The sequence below is a fragment of the Protomyctophum parallelum genome (assembly GCF_964188405.1).
Source record: "Protomyctophum parallelum genome assembly, chromosome: 23".
NCBI classification, from domain to species: domain Eukaryota; kingdom Metazoa; phylum Chordata; class Actinopteri; order Myctophiformes; family Myctophidae; genus Protomyctophum; species Protomyctophum parallelum.
Genome location: NC_139715.1, coordinates 13983678 through 13990226, shown reverse-complemented (window position 1 = coordinate 13990226; position 6549 = coordinate 13983678).

The following is a 6549-nucleotide window of genomic DNA, read 5'->3' as shown; positions in this document are numbered from 1 at the left end:
CACTTTCTCTGCAGTACACGAGAAAGACGCAAAGGAATGTGCAATCCTGTTTTGAACACGATGTAAAGAAGAAATGCTCTTGACTTTCTTTCCTTTTCTTTATATAAAAGGATATATATATTATATAGGCGCGCACACACACACACACACACACACACACACACACACACACACACACACACACACACACACACACACACACACACACACACACACACACACACACACACACACACACACACACACACACACACACACACACACACACACACACACACACACCTGTAATATGGCTTATATTGAAACAGTGAACCTAATTCGGCTCACAACTACCTAAAACTACAGCGTGCGAGTCTGTTCGAGATGGGTTTACACACTGTTCCACCTTCCATGCTCTAGTGTGGCGCTGTCCGTGGTGCTGAATCACACTGCTTGCTGTGTACACCTCTACGAATCACTCCACCCACCCCAGTCTGTCAGTGTGGCGCTGTCCATGGTGCTGAAACACTCCGCCCCAGTCTGTTAGTGTGGCGCTGTCCATGGTGCTGAAACACTCCGCCTACCGTGGCGTGGCTGTGTTTCTGGTTGAGAGAATTTGCGCACGCGTGTGCATTTGTGCAAGTGCATGCATGCAGATCCACATGCACGTGGCGTGCGCTCGCTGGATATTTGAGCATACCTGTACATAATGGATTCCCTAATGTCCCCTATCATCCGCACACTGTAATACTGTAACCAGGCACTACACAGCTTTGGGGACTAATGTCTTCCGAAAGATCTCGCGACGATATCCTTTAAACCACAATCCTGCTTTTTGTCCAACTCTCCACCATCTCCCCCCAATCCCTGTTTCCTTCCATCTGTTCAATCAGTGGGAGAAGAATATGGGATCATACAACCTACAGTATGTGTCTGTTCTGTGGAATATTACTGTGCTAACCGACCCCCCTTGATGATTTCACATCATTTACCAAGTGCTGTGTATTAAAAGTTACATTCATTTCTAAGTGCTGTGTGTTTTAAAGTTACGTTAATATGCTTTGCGGCGTTTGACCTGCTTACATTTTGTTAAATAAACTGTGGTTGAAGGTTGAGTAAAATACAATGTTTGCATTTGAAGTTTTATTGCATTTGACTTATATCTGCAATGAGGGTTCCATGGGGGTGCTGGCGCGTTTACAACTTCCTCCTGCTTGGAGGAGCGTGGTCTGGTGATGGTCTTTATGTTACATTGAATTCTGCTTGTATGTCCTGTTTTATAACAGCTCAATGTATCTGTCTTCAAACTAAGTCAAATATTATCTGTGTTATATATCAACTCCCCAAAATACAGTATGATATTTGGTATTGTGTATCCTAAAGTGGACATGTGCGGCATTTGAGACAGACAGACAGACAGACAGACAGACAGACAGACAGACAGACAGACAGACAGACACTTTATTAATCCAGAAGGAAATTTGTTAGGGAGCACAAGTCTGAAGTTTAAGTGTCATATAAGTCCCTTAAAAAATATATTATTCTCACTTGGGTATTTATCAAAACAATAACACAGGCTATGATTACACAACATAGCGCTGTTATCTTTACTTTGTATTTATTTAGATGGGACATTGCATATAAATATAAATTACATATGAATTCAACCTAAATACAGAGGCTTTAGCAAAGACGCTGCATCAATATTGTTTAGCAGCATTTGTATAGGGCAATACAGATTTGTAACTAAAGTAACTTTGCATAAAGTGCAGTATTGTTTTCAAGTAATACAGGATACTTGAAAGCAACACTGCCCTTCATGCACAAGTTACTTTAGTATCCTGGTCAAGCTGAGATACAGGTGCTTGCCATCCACTGCCACAACATGTATTGTGGTTCAGTATTTGTAATGCTTTGGATATAGAAAAAGGCAAATGCTGTGCATAGCAGAACACATGATATGTACTGCATGTATATGTATACTGTCAGCCAACAGCTCCTGGCAACACAACAGCATTTTTTTTCTTCTCACATAAATGCACTTACACTGCAGAGCACCACGACATTGGCCCGTGTCCAATGGTTGTAAATGGCTGAATGTAAAGCTATGAATGTATTTATTATTCTGTGGGATGATGATACTTGGATGTCCACACACACCTTGTCCTTTGAACGCACTGTGCCAATAGCACTGTGGTAGTGCTAGTGTAGCTGGTGTGATATAGCCTGTCGTACGGTTATGGCCCAGCAGGCCTAGTGTAGCTGGTGTGATATATATAGCCACACACCTCCCTCTGAGGAGATGGCAGTTCTACATATGTATACAGCAGTTCTACAAGCTCGTAGCGCGGCACCGAGTGCCGCGCTACGAGCTTGTAGATCTGCTATTTTTGAAGAAAAAAAGAAACGTGCGCAAATCTATTGAATTAAAAAAAAGTATTTAACTCAAATCTTTGCTTCTGGGGGGGTCCCTGGAACAATTTTTTTTCAGATGGCGGTCGGTGGCCAATTACATATATTTTGGGGAGTCCTTGACGTGAAAATGTTTGAGAACGACTGACATTGGATTTGTAGAATCGTCCTCAGGTCTAAATGGGGTAAACACTTTTTCAACACATCATGTTGTTTGATTATGCTACACAAAATGTGTCACTTTCTTCAGTATTCAAAATAGCTGAGTAATCAATTCATGCATCTCTTTAATACAATCGAACATGGCCAAGTCAGATGAAACTCACAAAGCATTATTATTTACAACACAGTATTTCATCTCACAAAAGCTAAGATTCAGTTCATTCAAATGCTCTCGTGTACTTAAATCTTATTTTGTGTACGTTGTTTCTTGCATACAGCCCTACCAGCACATAGTGATGCATGCAGCAGGGGAGAAAAGTACCATATAGAGGGTATGCGCATGCATAAAGTGAATGGCAGATCGAGTGGCAAAGTGAGTGGCAAAGTGAATTTAATGTTGTTTAAATTTAATGCAATCAAATAGGACTTTTCTGTTTGGATGTACTGTAGGGGCTGTCAAGGCCAGAAAGTAGTTTGCGTTCCCGCATAACTTCCGGGTATGAGGATGATGTCACGCGCATATCACTGTCTCCACCTTGGTGCCAGTGTTTTTTCGTCTACTAAAACTAAGACGAAAAAGTTCATCGACTACCTTTTTTCACAGAGTAAAACTAAATTGAAACTACATGAAAACTAAGCTAGGATGACTAAAACTAAATAATATATTGACAATTTCGTCAGGGACTAGTGCACAAGAGATCCAGTAATAAATGAAATGAAATCAGTACCAGAGCAACAACTCGAGGAGACTGCGAAGTGCCACACCGGCAAACAACATTCGGCCAAAATGTCCTCCCAGTACAGGGCTGTGTAAAATGGAATGGATTTCCTCTGCATATAAGGGAATGTGCTACATTTACCTCTTTTAAATACAATCTGAAAAAATGGTTGCTTGAAAACCAAAGCTGCAACCATTCATGATTATTTTAGGTGTATTTCTTTTGTATGCTGTGTTAGAGTGATTATTAGAGTAAACCTACCCTAATAATAGTTTTATCTAATAGTTTAATCTTTTCTTATTTCTTATTCTTACTAGTCTTATTACGTTTGAAATGTACTAGGTATTTGTATGCTACTGTATGTCCTGTATGTCAGTCCTGTTTGTATTGTTTGATGTTTGATGTCTGGGGACTGCAGATGGAAATTAGCAAGTCTTGCTAAATCTGGTATATTTACACTGCATTTTTATACAATTTGGTTGCCTAAATCAACTGTAGATTTAGTCGACTAAAACCTCACGATATTTAGTCGACTAAACCTAGACTAAACACTAAAACATTCCAGGTGACTAAAATGTGACTAAAACTAAATGAAAACTATGAAACACTGCTTGTGCTTGGTGCTCCTGCGTTTACATTCCTACTAACGACTACATCACATGTGTAAGGCAATAGTGCCGTTAGCAGGTTCGCAAATGGCCGTAAACTGACATCTGTCGTTGTTCTACACAGACTTTGGGGTTCCTGTTGAGCACAACATCAGGACAAAAAAAGAGGCACAGATGGCAACATCACACTTTGATAAAGTAAAACCATATCAAAGTGTGGAATAATGACTGGAAAATGTATAGCATTTTTGTATTTTATCTTTTGTATTTATTCTCCGTTTTTATGCCCTTGGGCACATAATTTGTCAGGCTCCCCAGTTTGTTGCTTGGGTTGGGGGGATGAGACTGTTAGGCTTGGCCAAAGTCCCAGGTGATCCATTGTGGCTTCGTCAGCATCCCCAGTACAGCAATCCAATCACTCAGCCTGAGTCCTAGACCCAGGAGGTGTTCAGCAATGATTGCCTGGTTTCATCCCTAGGGCTTAGCTTTTTTCTGTTTATCCCCTTGTTTTTATTGTTATTCTTATTGTTGTTGTTGTTGTTTCATACATATGGAATGTATTTATATCGCCTTCAACTGTAAAATGTTTAGCCTATAGCCTATGCTGTACTTTATACCTCATACTTGTATGAGGTATAAAGTACGGCAGCCTTGTGTTCATAGATACAACAGAAAGATTGGGTATTGGGTAAGACTGATGTTATGTATCTTTCAGGACCTTTCACTGCTTCGTCTCAACCATTACTCTATGGCTCTGGTCTCAGCGACTGCGGTGTATTCTTTGACATTCCGTTTCTCTCCAAAGTTGAATGTCGCCACCACTGTTAGAGCAGCCATAAAGAGCACCCATAAACTATGCCCAGAACATCCAGATGTTCTGGACATCTTTGTAAAGTTAGTGTTAGTAAATAGCAGGTAAAAGAGAGGAAATACGTTGAATTTGTCTATAGAGGCAATAGCATGCATAAAGTGAGTGGCAAATCAAGTGACAAAGCGAGTTTAACGTAATTGAACGTCGTTTAGTGCAATCAGATAGGACTTTTCTGTTTGGATGTATGGGCTGTCAAGGCCAGGAAGTATAGTTTTATGACACTCAGTAGGCATGCCTGCATAACGTCTGGGTATGATGATGTCATGCGCACCCTCTATTAGGTCTCACACTGGTGGATTATATACATTAGCTTAGGTAATCATTGTCTTTTGTAGCAAACCAAACTAGAAAGAAATCGTAATAAATACAAATAAGTTATAACATAATAATAATTTTGTGTTAATGCTATTGGGCTCACAGCCCTGCAGGCACTTTTTCAATATGTGAAAGACTAGCCTGTGTGTTCTGGAGTTGCTCATCCATCTTCTGTTTGGATCAACTTTAGCCTGCATGCCAAGATCTCTTAAAGTATTGACTTGGCATTACCTATACTGAACCCGATTTCACCACCACCAGCCCGGGCACTTTTATTTACCATCTGGACAGTCCAGCAGTGAGTAAAGCAGCGGTCCGATTTTATTTTTTAACGTATATGTATGTTAACCACGCGTGACATGCAGACTACAGCAAATACTCAAAAGAATTGATAAGATTTAAAGTTGTAATTGACCCAGATCCAGTGGCAAACCTGCTCAATGTGCCTGTGTGAGCCTGTGTGAGTGGGCCTTTTAATAAAGATGAGTGAATGTCCTACGGAGTGTTTCCTCCAGCTCCAAGAAATCCTCCATTCCCAGCCACCACATACCGATTAGCTCATTGTTTTTATTTAGCCGCCACATGCGTTATGTGGCGTTATGTGGCTCTAGTCTAAATGATCTGATTACATTGGTGAATTGGGAACTTTAACCATGGTACAAAATCGCGGAAATGTAAGATTTTTTGATGGTGGGAGGTATATCTGTCTAAGCTGAGCACTGCATACATGCCTTACACAGATATGTACATGCATTCAGACATGCACAATATACAGTATCATAATGCACAAACCCACACTCAACGCACACATGCTGGGCTATGAGATATTTTTATTTCCCAAAGCCGTGTTGGCCTGAGTCCAATGAAGCCTGCCTCCATCACTTTTTACAATTAAGTAGCTGGTCACAGAGAGCAGCTCAAAACTGGGCCAAGGGTACTTTGGCCTATTGATGGAGCGCAGCAAGAACATTTTCTTTGCAATTTCTTTCTTCTAATTTTGACTAAAAGCTCAAATAAACGAGGTTTTCCCATTGTTCACATAGCAGTACATAACTTTGCATTTAATTGTTTTGCCTTTCAATGATATACAAGGCAAACATGACCTCATATCAATATTCACTGCTTATAAGTTGACAGTTTTAACCTCTGTAGGGACTTAAGATGTTACACTACTCTGTTGCTCAGTGTACTTTGTTTCCAGCCTCTTTCGGACGAGGCTTGCTTAACGAGAAAGCAATAACAAGCAATATAGGCTACAGCTGGAAAGAGGAGAGGTCAACTCTGTAATCCAGCGGTGCGGGGTGGATCATTGAGGCTATACACATGATCACAACGTGTTGTAGCCTAGTTGGAAGCTGCTTGCTACATTAAGGACCCATTTTTCTCTCTCCTGTCACTGTCTGTCATGCACAATGCGTCTCCTCAACTAAATGCAGACTCAGAGAACTATAGCTCCCCCTTGCCAGTGTAGATGCGGTGTCAG